The sequence below is a fragment of the Sinocyclocheilus anshuiensis genome, unplaced genomic scaffold, assembly GCF_001515605.1.
Source record: "Sinocyclocheilus anshuiensis isolate Anshui unplaced genomic scaffold, SAMN03320099.WGS_v1.1 scaffold145, whole genome shotgun sequence".
Lineage (NCBI taxonomy): Eukaryota > Metazoa > Chordata > Actinopteri > Cypriniformes > Cyprinidae > Sinocyclocheilus > Sinocyclocheilus anshuiensis.
In genome coordinates, this window is record NW_015537973.1 from 1883403 (window position 1) to 1900178 (window position 16776).

Consider the following 16776-nt stretch of genomic DNA (forward strand, 5'->3'; position numbering starts at 1 on the left):
GCATGAAGCCCTGCTCTGAATACCTGATATGTGGCCAGTCAAAAATAACTATAACATACCAAAGCACTCGTTCTCTTGGGCACAAGAGACGCACATACATAACTGACCCATATGGATTCAGTTTAAACACAGAGCTAATACAATGTAAAACACAGTTACCTACAGCTCTTTCTGAGAATAGGTCTGTGCAGCAGAGGGTTACTTCAAAGACATTACAATCAGTGGGCATCAAATGCCTGCAAAGAAACAGCAGTCGACATCACATACTGCAGTTTCACATCCAGTCAGCTCACAATACAACCCTCCATGTAGATTCTGTGATTCAGCATTGAAACAGAGATGTTTTTCTTTCATTCTTTCATTTTTTTGATCAGGTAACAAGGCTTTGTAATGAAAGACCAAGTAGAATGAGGGCAGGATAGAAACACTGCTGAGAAAAGTTAATTATTTGGACCGCAAGTTGATTCTTGAGAACAGATGTAGCGCAGGAAGGAAATACGGATAAATGTGGACAGGTTAAAGGTCTTATGTCAGGAAACATCAAATCATCTGTTCAATCAGTGTACTGATTGATGGTCCTGATTAAGCCTAGTATTTCTTTTCTCTGTTTCTTCAAAGTATTAGCTTCATAGTAAGGCATGCAGTGTACATATAAGAGCATTTATTAGCAGCATTTAGAGTGTAAACAGATGAGCAAGTAGTACTTTTAGTTATTGTCCATCATTTAACAGGACCTGCACATGTGCAACTAATCTCCATGCAGTGTATACATAGCAGCGTTGGCTGATAGAGTGAGTGCTCTTATCTCAGTAAACCCGGTGTGAACGAGAATAAGCTGTGTTCTGTTAGCACTAGAGTGTAGACCACTGACTGGCGTACGACCCTCCTTGCCCCCCTCATCCGCACCCCCCAGACTGGACAGATTACAAGCAGACCCTGCTAGATGCTCTAAGCCAGCTCTGGACTCATTTCTGTCCAGTGGTGGTGTCGTTTAACTCTCTGGTCATTCCATCAGAGCGGACCGAATCCAGATCTGGACCCCAAAGCAGCCTCCGATACCCAGATACTGGAAACCCGCCTTGCTGCCACCGGCCTGGCATTCTGGCTCGCAGTGAAAGAATGTGTTATTTTCTTTTCCCAACACCTGGAGGTAAAAAAAAAAGTGGTGATCTGGGTAAAGTTAATTGCAGCTCGTAAAACCGAGTTTGAAACGAGCGCCATTATGGCAAGGATGTCATGAAGCAGCGCTGACGGCATAATGGCATTAACCGTGCTTCGTTATACTAGCACACCATCATTAAAGAGCACTCTCTCCACAGTGGCACTTTCCAGAGCTGGGCTTTGACTGACAGAGTGACAGTTTCGCGAGCCGTGAGTGAGAGCTGCGCACAATGGGCCATGTTAAACCAGACTGTGTAATCGAACATTAACAAGCCACTTTTATTCCACCCTAACTTGACGTTTGACATCAGTCTGCACACCGGACTCTGTTCGGATGTGCCTTGAGACGGTTATTCAGATCAGTTCAAATATTAGAATTTGGATATGGCCGCTTTTCATCACCACTCTGAGTTTTTTAACAGAGTGTGCAGCTTTTGCCCTTGTGATTTGAGCGCAGCAGAGGAGTATATTTCCCTCTGCGCTCCCAAGTCACCTTCTCAATTCGAACATCAAGTTTCCAGCCTGAGAACTTCACCAAAAAAGCAGAGCCATGCCCTTTCGGTATTTGCAGAAGAGGCCGATGATGTCAGCACTGGAGGGCATGTCTGAAAGGGATAAGAGAGAGATGGAGAAAGAGAAAAAGCTTCTAGCCATCTGTGCAAAGTATGAGCTTCCTCGCAGTAGTCCAGCAGATAAGCGCAATGGAAAAGGCCAGAAGGTTTCATTTACAATGTAGTTTTGCGTACTTGCATTCTTATGCATACTGATTAGGGTTAATACTTAAGTGGCTCCATGTCAGATTTTGGTCAGTGTGAAAAAATGCAGATATGCAAATGCTCAGAATTACAGAAACAGACAGGAACCTCGTAATCAGATCCTTGAATTCTGTTTTTGCCTCTGTATGTTGTGAGTGTGCTAGTACTAGAGTTTCTGTACTGTGCCTCATATATAAAGAATTTTGTGGCGTATATGAAACAAATGCTGTTTAAAATGTCGTCTGCTAGTTCACTTTGCTTTAGCAAGTTCGTAAGCAGAAGCCAGTCATGGAGAACCAGTACATAGCAATGAATCAATAGCTTACAAATCGCTCGGGGGGTGGTGCCATATGTCACAATCAGCAAAAGCTAACAATGCACCTCTAAAGCTCAGATGATATGTGCTGCTCTGTTCAAGTCGTAAGAGAAGGCAAATGTAAAACAGAACAGAGCCATAGACAACCTCCCGTCACTGCAGCACATTGTTTAGCACCATGCTAAACTCATTTTTGTAACAACGTAGCAGTGGTTGTCATTCTCTAGAGACACTTTTTTTTTTCCTTCATTTCAGCCACATTTCAGTCTGTATGGATTGAATTCATTAAACAGGCTGTGCACTGTGTGTGGAGTCTGTCAGTGCGAAAACCTGCATCAACGGTAAGCCATACAATAAATGTGTAAGAATAGCATTCTGCTGTATTTTATTTTGATAAGTGTTTTGTTTTGTTTCCTGTTTTTGTTTTGTTCTGTTCTGTTCTGTTTTTTGTTTTGTTCTGTTCGGTTTTGTTTTGTTTTTGTTTTTTTTGGTTTGTTGTTTTGTGTTCTGTGTTTTTTGTTTTGTTGTTTTTTGTGTTTCGTTTTGTCTGGTCTGGTCTTGTTTTGTTTTATCTTGTCTGTTTTTTTGTGCTTTTGTTTGTTTTGTTTGTGTGTGTGTGTGTGTGTGTGTTGTTGTTGTTGTTTTTAGTTTTGTTTTGTTTCCCCAGTGCAAACAGACAGTTTCTGTCTGCATAAGATCTTTATGGCTAGGTGTCATGCTGCTAAGTTAATTTGCTGTCAAACCTGAAGAGGAATAGCCAGTCAAAGTGCAAAGTTTACTGTGTCTGTCCTTGGGTTTAGGTAAAGATGTGAGCACTTCAGTTGTCTGGAAACTTTTACTGGCATGAGTTTCCCTCCTTCTCTTTCTGTTAGCCATTAGCCGGGAGTCCAGCAAACCTTCTACACCTTATTTAATTACCACGATTACCAAGACATAATTTAATTACAAAATGTGGTGTAATTGCTGATGAAAGCCTGTCTAAATGTGTGTCTCTTTTCTCCCCCACTGCCCACTGTTAAGATCAATTGAGTTTTATAGGTCACCTGGGACATTAATTTTTTGGATGGCCGGCAATCATCCTTTTTAATGCTACTCAGAAAAGGCCCTCTCAATTAGCCTGTCTGTCCGAACAAAGAAATCATTCATAGCTTCTAGGAGAAGGGGAGGGCGAAAACGGGAGAAGCTGGGAAATTGCAGAAAATATGTGAGAAAAAGGGGAAAGAGTCCAAGGAAGATTAATCAGTCTACACATTATGAAATGAGCCACTGACATTGTTTTACGCATGTGGATGAAGGAACATCATATTATACGTGTCCAGAAATGAGAAAATAGTGCACTTCGTATCACACAGATGATTTATTTTACCTCCTTTATAACCAAAGTCATGTAAAACTAGCCTTGAAGCCTCAAAAAGCCATGCATTCCATTCTGAAATCATCTGCTTTGTGTTGAGTTTGCTTGGCCCACAAATATTTAGAATATTCTGACAAACAAACCGCAAACTGTCAAGGATGACCTCAGATGACAGCCGCCTCCCAGTGGCAAGGAAGAGGACAGGTGAAAGCCACCGCTGTAGCCTTCGGCAGAGCAATTTGAAGCGATTTGAGATCTTCTCTTTTGAATATAAAATTCATATAAAAGCAAGGATGTTTTTATTTCTTTTTAATAAATACTACTTCCAGTCAAAGTGGCTATCATACCAGTTCTTATAATTATTCCAGGAACGAAAGCTTCCTGTTTTCCCTTGCTGAAGTAAGGATTACATTTTGAGAGTCATCTCATGATGAGAGAAAGCATTTGCTGCTTTGTTGTTTTTAGTAATCTCCTAAGGAAGGGCATGAAACCTTTATTTATTAGTCTCTCTAATGCCTGCTATATTTTGGGATGTGTTTTGCTCGTCGTATTTAGGTAATTCATCCATTAGGCCTAAGCTCGCGTCCACAGACCAAGCTAGAGGTCAGGGAGAAACACTTTACCAGCAGTGTGTCAGAGAGAGAAACCCCAGGGAATACTGCCTTAAGACATCCCAGAGCTGCTTGTCTACAGCCTTTACAGATACATGCACACATTCCTCCTCAAAGTCCAAGAACTGTATTTTCTCAAAGAGTACAAAGGAATATGGGAAATGTGGCACGAGAGGCAGAATTTTTTTTTTTTTCTAGACCGGGCCGATTTTTCACTGCTTGAATGCACAAAGGGTCACTGAGCTGGCTGAGCGCTTCAAGGACACAAACTCTCTCTCTCTATTCTCTCTCTCTCTCTCTCTCTCTCGCTCTCTCTCTCTCTCTCTCTCTCTCTGTCTTTGGCCCCTGTGTGGCGCTGTGTGAGCGACAGCCCCAGAGGCCTGTGGGATATGTATGGAGTCAGTTGTTTGGAGCAGAGGGGCTCTCTAGTGATTCAGAGACACTCACTGACATGTGACACGAGGTGACAGACCAGTACATTGCTCACACCGAGAGAGAGATAGGGAAGTGAATGATGGGAAAAAAGGAGGAGTGCCCCTGGATAGGGGTTAGACAGCACAGATAAAAAAAAATAGATATATAAATAAGAAAAATCAGAGGAGATGAAAGAGAAGGTAAAGACACTGTAGTGTGTCGACTCATGTGATGTATTAACTGTTCCTGTTCCCAGAGGCGCCATTCCGCAGTCCTGCTGTAGTATCTGCTGAGAAGGAGAAAAGCCAGATATTCCTGCCTCATCCCCTTGAGATTTTGCTATCGCTTCACATCGACTTCTCTCTCTATCATTTCATCCATCCATCCATGTGTCCTTTCACCCTTCCTTCTTTTCCTTACTGCTGCAGAATCATTAAAAAAAACGTATTCGTTGAAAAAAAGAGCCAAAGGTGAAGTTGCGGCACAGCTGGGGTTTATTGCTGACGTTTCTGCTACGTAATTACAACGTAAGTGATTTCTGAGTTGGAGTATTTATTTTACTAACTGTTTTAAATAAAATAAAATTATATTTGAGGTTGGCATTTGAAAAGTATTACAAACTTTGTTGAGAAATCAAATTAATTAAATAATTAAAGTAATTATTATTTTTATCAAATTAATTTGCATTCAAATTATAATGAATACACATTAGAAAGAAACAAAACCCAAAATTGTAGCTACACTACCATTCAAAAGTTTGGGGTTAGTAGGTTTTGTTTTGTTTTGTTTAGTTTTTTGTTTTGTTTTGTGAAAAGAAAGAAATTAACACTTTTTATTTAGAGATCAAAACTGATTTTGCTAATCAAAAGTCACAGTAAATATTTTTTGATTTATGTATATGTATTGAAAAATAATAAGAAAAACTGTTTCTTGACCACCAAAATAGGCATATTAGAATGATTTCTGAAGGATTATGTGACACTGAAGACTGGAGTAATTGTTGCTGAAAATTCAGATTTGCAATAACAATAATAAATTACATTTTAAAATGTATTAATTAAAAACTTATTTTGAATCGTAATAATTTCCCATTAATACTTTGCAGTCGTGGTCTTTTTCTAAAACATTAACAAATCTTACTGACCCAAATTTTTTATAGAATATAAACTACATAGACGTACTGAACAGAAACATGCTTGTGTGCCTGCTTTTTTTTTTCATTTACTTTTTTAGTTCATTTAGTATTTAGCTCAGTGCAGTTTAGTTCAGCACACTGCAAAACTAAATAAATATAAAATGTCAAATTGCTTTATCATGCTATTTGCACCTATGCTTCAGCCATGCTGCACCCTGCTGCTTATGTGTGAAGTACAGGGAATACTCTGATTCATTAATGTGGGCACTAAAATTAATTTGTGCTCCTTTTCGTGCCTGTCTCATTCTTTAAGAGGCTAGTTAATCCTGATGAGAATGCTAGCACTACATCAGAGCTTCAGGTCCATTTGTAGCCCTCTTCTTTGTTAGCAGAACGTCAATGAATGTGGTGGAGAGCATCGCCCAAATCAAGAGCCCATGAAACATTAGAAGTACACAAGGCCTGAGCCGGAAGTGGCCATGTTTGATCCAAATTAATAGCACTGGCTGAGTTAGCATAGGCGCCAGCCACTAATCATTGATTTTTATGCTTCTTATCAGTAGTTTAGCCAGAGAGGCCTCTTATGCTGGAGCCGCTGGTGGCACCAGCGTTGTTGCCTCTGTCTATGGGTTTTTCAGGGCCGTCCGGCCTGTCTGCCCTCCAGAGCTCTCATACACCACCTCAATTATAGATTCTGACGCTAACGCTCTTCTGTGAAATGCAATCCCATGATACAAGATTCCAGGAACGATTCTGTTTATGAAGGTGTTCTCACATATTTCAGGACAATTCTGCCACACACTAGAAGCTGTGCTCAATAGCCCTCATTTTCATAAGCAAGATATTCAACAATTTCCCGCTAAATTGTTTTTATTTTTAGGATAATCAAGTGGAGTACACGTAACTCAGTGCTTGCACCTGAGAGGGGCCACTCAAGGGTAAGTGTAACCTGGATGTAATCAAATTTTCATTTTCATCTTAATGTGTAGGGCACTTGAGACCTGTCAAGGCTGTTGTGAAATGCACGTACAGTATGTGTGCGTCTTGGGCCTTTTTGGCCCTGCTGACCTATGTAAAATCTTTAACTCTCTTTTAGACCCACAGGGCCACTGGCAAACCTTTTTACTACTTGCTTTAGCAACTGGGAGGTCAGAGGTTGCCCGTCCTGTTACTGCTGCTGTTCTGAGAGCCAGTGACATTACATTTCAGCTTGCTTGACACAATATGTATTTCCCCATATTCGTAGGATGTCTGAATACCTAGTATCCATGATGACAATGACAATACCCCGGTGACATTCTGCATCAGCTGATATTCTGAAGTGTGCAACCTGTGGTCACTATTCTATCCCATAAGTCCACATAGCTGAGGAGCTGTCATATTCAAAAAGTTTTACAAATAAAAATAGCAAAGAACTAGCAAAGGCCAGTGCATGGCTTTTTTTTTTTTTTTACCAAGAAAGTTGTTCGTTGTTCAGCTTGTTGCTGTTATTCCTGGGTGAACGCTTGACACTTGCTCATGTTAAAACGTTGCAGTCAGAAATTCATGTCAATTAATCAGAGCAGTCTCTGGGTCTCTGGTGAGCTGGCCTTGAAGAAACGAATTTGCATCTTTCTTTTTTTTCTCCCCCACCCTCCTTTTTTATTCCTGAACAAATTTGACCTGATCCAGGAAAGAAACTTCAGGGACTTGGGTTAATTTGAATCGAAGAGGAACATTGTTTTTATGGGCATTAGAAATGTCAATAACACCCTTTGGCAGATGCTAAGCCATCAAAGTGATTTATGCTAATGATGATATTTTTGTAAGGTGGCCATATTATCCAGTGGGAAGAGGTGGCGTGCAAGGGTGAAGACTCTTGATTGTCAGCGGGATTATGTGGATGGTTTTTGAGGGTATTACGCTGGAAATGAGGTTTGTCTTGGCTGTGTGATTAGAGTAAGGCACTTAGCATTAGCCTATTCCCTTGTTCATATTTGCCCCTGGGAGATAAAGCAAGAAGCAGACTTTTCTGTTGTAGACATTGGGGATTATTGGATTGGTTATACTAAGACAGTGAGGATGTGGTGTCTTCAAGCTTGCTGAGGACCATCGTACATTGTATTTTGGATAGCCAAAGGCGCCCAGTCTACCCATACTATCAATGCTTGATTTGCATTATTACGTAAGGGTAAATAAAACACTTGCTGCTGTGTTACAACTGGTATTGGACATAGGAAAGTATGTTAACATCACATCATACAAATTTGTCCTTTACATTAATCTAGTTCTTTCCCACTGAATGGCAAACTCAGGTGACAGAAGGTGCAGAGGTGGTGCTTTTCCCTCACACATGTGCTCAATACCAGCCTCTCTCACACACACGTCCTGTGTGTTAGCACCACATGCCTGCACAGTACAGCGTGCATATTCTCTGGAATTATTTGATTAGTTAAAAGCAACTCTCCCTATGACCCCTAATGGAGAAACCAAAGACACAAGCTGTCCTCTATCAAATGGCCTCAATTTGAAGCATGAATGTGGAAAGGAGAGACACACTCAAGTTTCTCTCAGCTACAGTACCACACCTCACCCCTGCAGGCCTATCACATTTTAAACAGCATGTAATCTCTCATGCTAATGTTCTGTATTGCATTGCTAAGCTGCTGTACTAAGTCCCCAGGTCTCCCATCTCTCAGTGCTTTGAGGACTGCTGCTCTTCCACTGTGTGCAGGATTCATCTGCTGAACTCCCTGCTGAAAAAGACCAGCATAGGTGGTCCCCAGCATATGGTGTGTTGGGGATGCCGCTGTGCTGGAGTCCCCACCAGGCTTCTTAACCTACTTTTATCAACAAGACTTCCTTGGTCAACCAGATTTTTCAGAATGATCTTGATGAGGCAGCTTCACCTGCATAAACCGAACTGGTCTTTTTTGCATGGCTATGTGTAATTTACTTTATTGGATATTACAGTTAGTATGGACTTCCACTATGCCGAGTATACAGAGGATGTACTCTCTGTCCATCAGGACTGCACATCACGGAGATTGCATTCTAAATTCCAATTCACAATTTGAAATGAATTGACTAAACAGGATGTGGAACTGCAATTTAAATTTGAGGAAGTGGAATTGAAATTCAATTTCTGTAAATAGTATTTTTAATAGAACATTTAAATAAATTATAATATTCAAATATAAAATATAACATTTCTGAATTTAAATATAATTTTTTTATTATTTAATGTTTATATGTATGTTTTATATATTAGAAAAATAATTTATGTCGTAAAGTGTCCACCGAGGTTGCATTAATTTGTTAAAAAATACAGCAAAAAGTGATATTGTGAAATATTATTACAATTTAATATAACTGTTTTTTTATTATTATTTTAATATATTTTTAAATCATTTAAGCCATTTATTCATGTTATGGAAAAGCTGAATTTTCTAGCGGCATTTCTTCCTGTCTTCAGTGTCACATGATCTTTAAGAATTGCTTTAATATGTTGATTTGGTGTTCAAGAAACGTTTATTATTATCAGTATTGATTTTTTTCAGGATTCTTTCATGTATAGAAAGTTCAAACATAATTTGAAATAGAATTATTTTCTCATTTTCTTCAAATTTTAATTAATTACAATTTAATGCATCCTTGCTGAATAAAAATAAAACTATTGAATAAAATTAAAAGTATTCTAAGAAAAACAAAACAAAAAAAACATACTGCCCTTATACATTTGAACATATTTACAGTATATAAACACTTTTGATCTTGATTTTTAATGTCAGGAAATAAATAGACAGTTATTTATGCTTTGTTGCTTGTGGTAGACTATTGAAATCGCTAATATGTGTCTGCATTGAATTTCCTTAAACTGCATTTCGGTAAATTACACTTTGTTTTAATCAGTTCATCATACTATGGAATTTGTCCAATTCAGTTATTAAATTCTGCATTTTGCCAACACTCGTATCCATTTCTTATTATCATATACTTGTCTTATAAACTCGTTTTCTGTTTCTCCATGCGTGCACACACTGCAGAATTCAATATTTGAGCTTGTTTGTGAAGTGCATCTCTGAGGCTGCGACGGAGCGTAATGGAATGATGAGGACTGGATTGAGGGCCCAGCCGACTGAATTCCTCCTGCTGTCTCACCCCGGCTTTCATGTCCAGGAGGTTTGGCAGCTGTTTGGAAGAGCGTGGCCGAATTTCCCTGTTTTTCGGCATCGGGTTAGTGAGGGCAGAACATACAGTAGGACATGCTGCCAGCATCTCTGTGAAGTCACGTCGCTCTCCTCTTCTACTTCACTCACTCATTCCTTCTCCCTCTCCCTTTTTCTGCAGCCTTATGGCTCATGTAACCCTGTCTAGTATCGCATCAGACAGCAAGAGGGAGAGTGAGTGCGTGTCGGAGTAGAAAAAGAGGGTGATAGCTGAGAAATGCATCAGAGAAGGGGGCCACACAATGTGAGGGGACATGAAAGTAAGACAAGCTCCAACAAGACTTTAAATGAGAGGCCTGCAGAGAAAAGTGGGAGGAAGTTAAATAGCATGTTTTACCCGGCATGTTAGACACGGTAAGGAACACCTCATGTCTGCTCAGCCAACTTTTATAACTTTAATGTCCCCTTGGCTTTAGTGTGGACTGAAGGTTTTATTTGCCTGGGCAAGCGTCGGAGGGAAAGCATGTGGGTGCGGAAGGCTGGAAAGAAGAATCCGAGGCAGAAGGGAAGAAAAGGCGGTAGCTGCAGTTGGCCCTAATTATTTTTGCGGCTTACAGTGTACTTTGTATCAGCCTTTGGAATGATTTACACACTTGGGAACATTATGAGGAAGCTTTGTGTTTTTCAGGGGCTACAGGAGAGGGGAAGAGAGAGAGAACGAGGCGGCTCGGTGGTGCTCTGTGCCCTAATGAGTGCCGGCACAGCCTGCGCCCAACACAAACTGCATTACCAGCTGTCGGCCATCTTGTTTTAATATGCCCTTAATGTTGCTGCACTCCACTTAGCATGTCCCCCGCTCCTCTCTTTTCTGTTTTCGTTTCATCCCCTTTTTTTTATTCTCAGTGAGGGAGTTAAAGTGCTTTGGTGGTTTTGCCTTTTTAGGGCTATTGGAAGGAGCCACCGCATTGCTTTTGTAACCATACACAGCTGGCACTGAGTCTGAGCCACAGCAATAGGGACTTTAATTGAAACACTATATGTGTTTATAGCCTCCTCCACCTATCTGAATCAGAGACCGTCCCACTGACGTCTTGTAATGTTTTTCCAATGCGTGCATTTGTGTGTTTGAGACCCCGTGTGAACTGAATTTGCGAGTGTGTTTGAATGTTATCTGTGTGCACGTTTTATGGCCCCTCTATGTGTGTCTACCCAAAGGAAGGAAAATTACATTATCTCAGTTGTTTCTCCTAGACGGCAATGAGATTAAATGGAGATTTTTCTCCTGGGAAAAAGACCACAGAAATCCCCTCTTAAGTTTCAGAAGAGATTTCAACAATCTCAAACTGTGCTCGGATTTGCCGAAATTCATACTTTTTTTTGTTTAATTGCTCTTAAAGTAATCGACGAGAAATATCTTCAAGAAAATAAAAAAGCATGAGCTATGAAAGAGTAGCATCCAGTGGAAAAAAAGAGGTGTGTTTGCAGTCTACAGTCACAGGCCCTGAACTTCTTTTGGTGAAACATGAAACACAAACCCAGGCCAGAGATGGGCTGCTCGCGGATCTGAGGCAGAGAAACTGTTTACTTACTGATCATGGAGAGAAGACTTCAAAGCTTCCATACACACAACACATTTCTAATTAGACATGCCACCAGAGAAAGCACAGATACGCCACAATTAGCTGTGTGTCAGGGAAGCTGTAAGTTTAAACACATTTATCCTCCCAGTTTAGATTGATACATCCACACAACTCTTTAAATTGCATTTGTTACCATCTCTGTAGGTTCCAAGTTTTTTTTCTCTCTATTCTATTAGCAAACATAATGGATACACATGTGAGTAGGCTTGCCGCGATAGACGGTGCTGACGGTGATACCGGTGTTAAGCCGCAACACCGGTTATGTCACTTGCCCACCGCGGCACCAACCCCCACCGTCGTTTAGATTTTTTATAGTAATAAAAATCATTTAGTTCAGTAAAAGAACAGACGCTACAATTAAAAACTGAATGCGGCTGCTCAATGCAGCGTGCCGAACGACAGTCGCATCACAGATCAGATTTCATTTATCCAGTGAGGAGAGTGAGTCGCGTTGACTGACAAGAAGAGTGAGGTGAGGTGAGACAGACAAGACGATCGCGGATGATTTAGTTTCGAAACGAGATGCAAAAGCTCCTGTTTGGCAATATTTTGGATTTTGAAAAGCCTGTTGACTTTTGCCGTTTATCTAAAGTGATTTTGGAAGTTTTTTTTAAACATTTGTTTCTTATTTATTGGTATCACATTGTTTGCTGATTTTCACTTTATTTAAACTTTGTGTCATTTATTTATTTATTTGTTTACATCAAGGTGCGTGCCGTGCCTCCAAGCTTTCTTACTCGTTTTGCTAATAAACGTTCTACGTTTCTTATTTATTTGGTTATATATTATACGTTTACTTAGCCTATTTCTTAGTTTTGTATACCTATTTAAACTTTATGTAAGTTATTTGTTATTTTATATTTGGCATGGCCTGCCCTATAGCATTGTGTATTTTTATTTGTTTTGTTAATAAAAGTTCTATGTTTTATATATAGGCTAAAGTGAGTTTGACGTTGTATTTTGTTGTTGCATTCAAGCAATTGACGCCGAACTGCCGCTAATTCGAATAAGCTATTTAAAAGCGAAGGAAAGCGAGGAAAAGAGGGAACGCCCCCGCCCCCACGGTGATACCGGTATTACCGGTGTTGTCACACATCGATTAACCGGTGGGAAAATTTCCTCACCGTCACAACCCTACATGTGAGCTTGTGTTATCGTTTCTGTTAAGATCAGCCGCATTTTTTTCTATCATGTCAATCCCTCCCACTCCCCCAGTGCCAGTCCACAGTGAGATTATATGATCTTAGAGACAGAAACACTGTATCATTTGTGACATTTGACTACTGAAATGATTAAAAAGCATATCGAAATGAAAGCAGGAAATGGCATTTGCAAAATGACACGCAACTGAGCACATCTTTGCTTGACTGTCAATGATATTTTTTTTCTGTGTAAAAAACCATGTGTGTATTGGTTATAATGTCTTGTGGTTTTGTTTGTATCAGAGTACTGTGGTCATGTTTTCAGTTCTATAAATATTTAGTACTTTGAGGTTAATACTGATATCCGATATTTTATCGCTTTGTTTGACCAGTTTTGAAAACAATAAACCATATGCTGTATCGAAACACAACACACTGTAAAAATACATAGATAATTCAAAAACAGAAAACAGATAAGAAGAATTCTGACACAGTTTGTAAGACATGAGATGAACCTCATACAAAACTTCTGGTGAACCGTACGGTTATGTTTTATGGGATCTGTTCCACCTCTAGTAAAAGCCCACTGCTCATTAAAGCGAAATGTAATCAAAGTCCACCCCACACTGGCACTGGAATTACACTGCTCGTATCAAGCTTCCTTCTCTCTGCTCAGTGCCTAACCCCGAAGTCGTATCAAAGCAGACCTTAATGTAATTTTGGATTTATTTAATTCCTGGGCCCTAAGAAATGATTGCTTTCAAACAGAAACATGCTTAGTCTCACTGTTGAAGAATTCATCAAGCCCAAAGCTTCAGGATGGTACTTCATGTGTCTAAAACAGCATATTCTCTGCCCTCTCATGACAAAGAGCAGGCCTGCTGGAATCATAGTGTTAACTCCTACACGGATTAAAAAAATAAAAAATAAAATAAATCATCATAATGCTATATTCAGTTACTAATAATAATATAGAAATAGGTATGCACTGATATTGGAATTCAAATATGAAATACAAATGTGTATTTATATTTTGCATGTTCTCAAGTCACTGCATTTGCAGATGTGGATGTGTGTACTGTTTATATATATATATATATATATATGTGTGTGTGTGTGTGTGTGTGTGTGTGTGTGTGACAGTATGACAGGATTTAGAGTGACTGAATATCTCTCAACCATATGGAGGTCGAAGGGTTAAAGTGTTACCACCGTATCATGCTGTAAGTAGAGTACACTCCATGCATGGATATGCGGATTTGCCATCCATGTGCAGGTGTTTACAGAGAGGGTCTTTTCCCTCCAGTGGGAACAAACAGAATAACAGGTGCTGTTATGGATTAGTGTCCCTCTCTTTCTGTTTCTCACTCTCTGTGCCTCCTGAGTCTGTCTCACTTGTTCTTTCATTCCCTTTTTGTTTTTTGCTTGGTCACTAGTTCAAGCTGACAGCTGTCACTGAGAGAGAAAGGTCTGCTGAGACACAGGCTCATGGCACCATTGGCTTTGGGAGTGTGTTTATGTGTGTTTGGAGCTGTTTCTTTTGGCTGTGCTCCAAACAGTACAATAGGGAAGCATTAAGTACCTAAAATGATTCCACATTTTGGGCTTATCAGTGAAACTAAAGTTATGTCAAGGCAAATCAGTTCACTCAGTCTGAAATCTCCAGAACTGTTTGAAGTCGAGATTACATTTTATATTTATCAGCAGATCAGCAATAAAATCAGGCAATAATGGTGTTATACATTTTGTTTCTTCAGCCTCAAATCAAACTAAGCTGTAGGCTCGTGGAGAGTATAGAGTATTTTTATACTGATTTATAAATAAATAAATGCATTAAAAAAATATTTTTTCTTACATACCGAAGACCTCCAACATAAATACAAAACACACACAATAGCCATTAGGAGCCCTTGTGAACATGTCAACCACAGCGACGTTTTACCACTACTAAAAGTATTTTACCATAGCCTTTCATCATTCACACAGTCCTTCATTCTTACAGTAAAGGTCAATATCACTCATTCTCTAAAGGTGCACTGCAGTCATTAAAAGTACTGTCTTTTATCCGCGTGATAAAACAGACTTCAGAATCGCTTTCATTATCAATTAAGAGTAACCCTATAGATTCTGTACACTTCTGCTCACTGTCCCCTTCTCCCCCTCAAAACACACACTCTTTTGATTCACAGAGCACATTCACTTAGCAAATCAAACAATTATGCTGTGTGCAATTGTGTGGATGTCCACAGCCCACTCTCATTTTCATTTTCCACCATGTTTAATGAGTTTTCTGTGCCTGTGTTTTTGAGTGATCCCCTTTTCTCTGCCGTGGGAGAAGAGAGACATTTATTTCTCTTAATCTGAGGTGAAGCCAAAGGACTCATGCTTAACATGACTTTTCCTCCCCTGCTCGCCGTCACCAGAATTATAGATGATGGGTTTACATTTATTAAACTGCAGTGTGCTTTCACTCAAAGCACCTCACACATTTCTAATCAGATGTTCTTTTCCTCTCCTCCCCATTTTGGCAACAAAAACACTTTTCTAATCTAGAAAGCTCGGGTTTTAATGATTCATTCATTAATTAATTCATAAGAACAATAGTTTTATTGACTTGTGTGTGAGTATGATTACTTAGCTTTGTCCACAAAGATAAAAAATAATTACTATGTAAGTTTAAAGGGTTAGTTCACCCCAAAATGAAAATTCTGTAATTAATTACTCACCCGCATGTCGTTCCAAACCCGTAAGATCTTCATTCATCTTCAGAACACACATTAAGATATTTTTGATGAAATCCAGCTTTCTGACCCTGCGTAGACAGCATTGCAACTGACACGTTCAAGGCCCAGAAAGGTAGTAAGGACATTGTTAAAATAGTCCATGTGTCATCTACCTTTCTGGGCCTTGAGCATGGTAGTTGTGTTGCTGTCTATGCAGGGCCAGAAAACTCTCAGATTTCATCAAAATAATCTATATTTGTGTTCTGAAGATAAATAAAGGTTTGGAACGACATGAGGGTGAGTAATTAATGACAGAATTTTCATTTTTTGGTGAACTATCCCTTTAAGAAATAATAATGTCAAATAAATAAATGAATAAAATTAATCTGCATTTGTATTTTTATATAAAATTGTATTTTATTTGTAATTTTTATTTAAAAGATGGGGTAGTCTTAGGATAGTAAATACTTTATGTAATTAACTGTATATAAAATCAATAGAGGTCAATGACCTTTTTCGATTATCTTGGTTTTGTCTACAGCCAGCGGCCCCAACAATGTTTAGGGACAGAGGATAAAAAATATATCATGAGCTCAGTGTAAAACCTCTAGGAGTCAATGGAAAGTCCCCATCGTGATAGAAAATCAAACGTGTGTGACTGAGAAAGTTAGTGAGAAAGAGAGTTAAAAAGTTGTTCTGCTTTTAGCTCAGCTGGAGAGCTCCGGTTCTTGGAGGATACAGCGGTCTGGCAGTGGACTTTCTTCCATTTTGTGTCACCATACCCCCTCGGTGTGGTGGACTTGGCTGTGTGTGTGTGTGTGTGTGTGTGTGTGTGTGTGTGTGTGACAGCTGAATGGATAATGCCTTGGAGTTAAGGAAAAGCCTAGAGTGAAACCAGACTCACTGCCCTGCCATCAATCCGCCTGTCGTCTTTCTTCGCTCTCTTTATTCCTTCCTCTTTCTTCCTCTTTCTCTTTTTCTCTCTCTCTGTTTAATGCAAGCCTAACCTTTGAGGGCTGTTTGGGTGAACTTATTTGTCACCTTCCAGGCTTCCAGTAGTGAAAGAGGGTCCAGTGCCCTGTGGTTTTATTGGGAACCTGTAATGGAGAAAAAGAGAGAAACAGAAGTATATAGAAAGAGAATACAGGAACTAGAGAAGATGGAGTGAGCAAGTACACATATCCATCACAAAGCACAGTCAGTGCAATGGAACTGCTGTTGCCCCGTGGGGAAAAAAATGAACCCTCAGCAGCACTCATCCGTTCTGAGTGCAAGCTACCGTTAGCCCTATGATCGATACATGACCCTCCGACTAGCTTAAGGTGACCAGATTTCTGAAATATATCAATAAATCATTTTCAGCGGTATTATCTAAGA

The 16776-nt window shown here is 39.6% G+C and overlaps 1 protein-coding gene and 1 long non-coding RNA gene across 7 annotated transcripts in view; one reads left to right on the plus strand and one right to left on the minus strand.

The window, feature by feature from the left end:
- The window catches only part of tenm3 (teneurin transmembrane protein 3), a 297565-nt gene that overhangs the window by 87232 nt on the left and 193557 nt on the right, over nt 1-16776 (plus strand). The window lies entirely within an intron of this gene.
- The window catches only part of LOC107671019 (uncharacterized), a 15559-nt gene continuing 9205 nt past the window's right edge, over nt 10423-16776 (minus strand). Inside the window, exon 3 of the long non-coding RNA XR_001632150.1 lies at nt 10423-10433. This is a non-coding gene — a long non-coding RNA (uncharacterized LOC107671019). The remainder of the gene's footprint in view (nt 10434-16776) is intronic.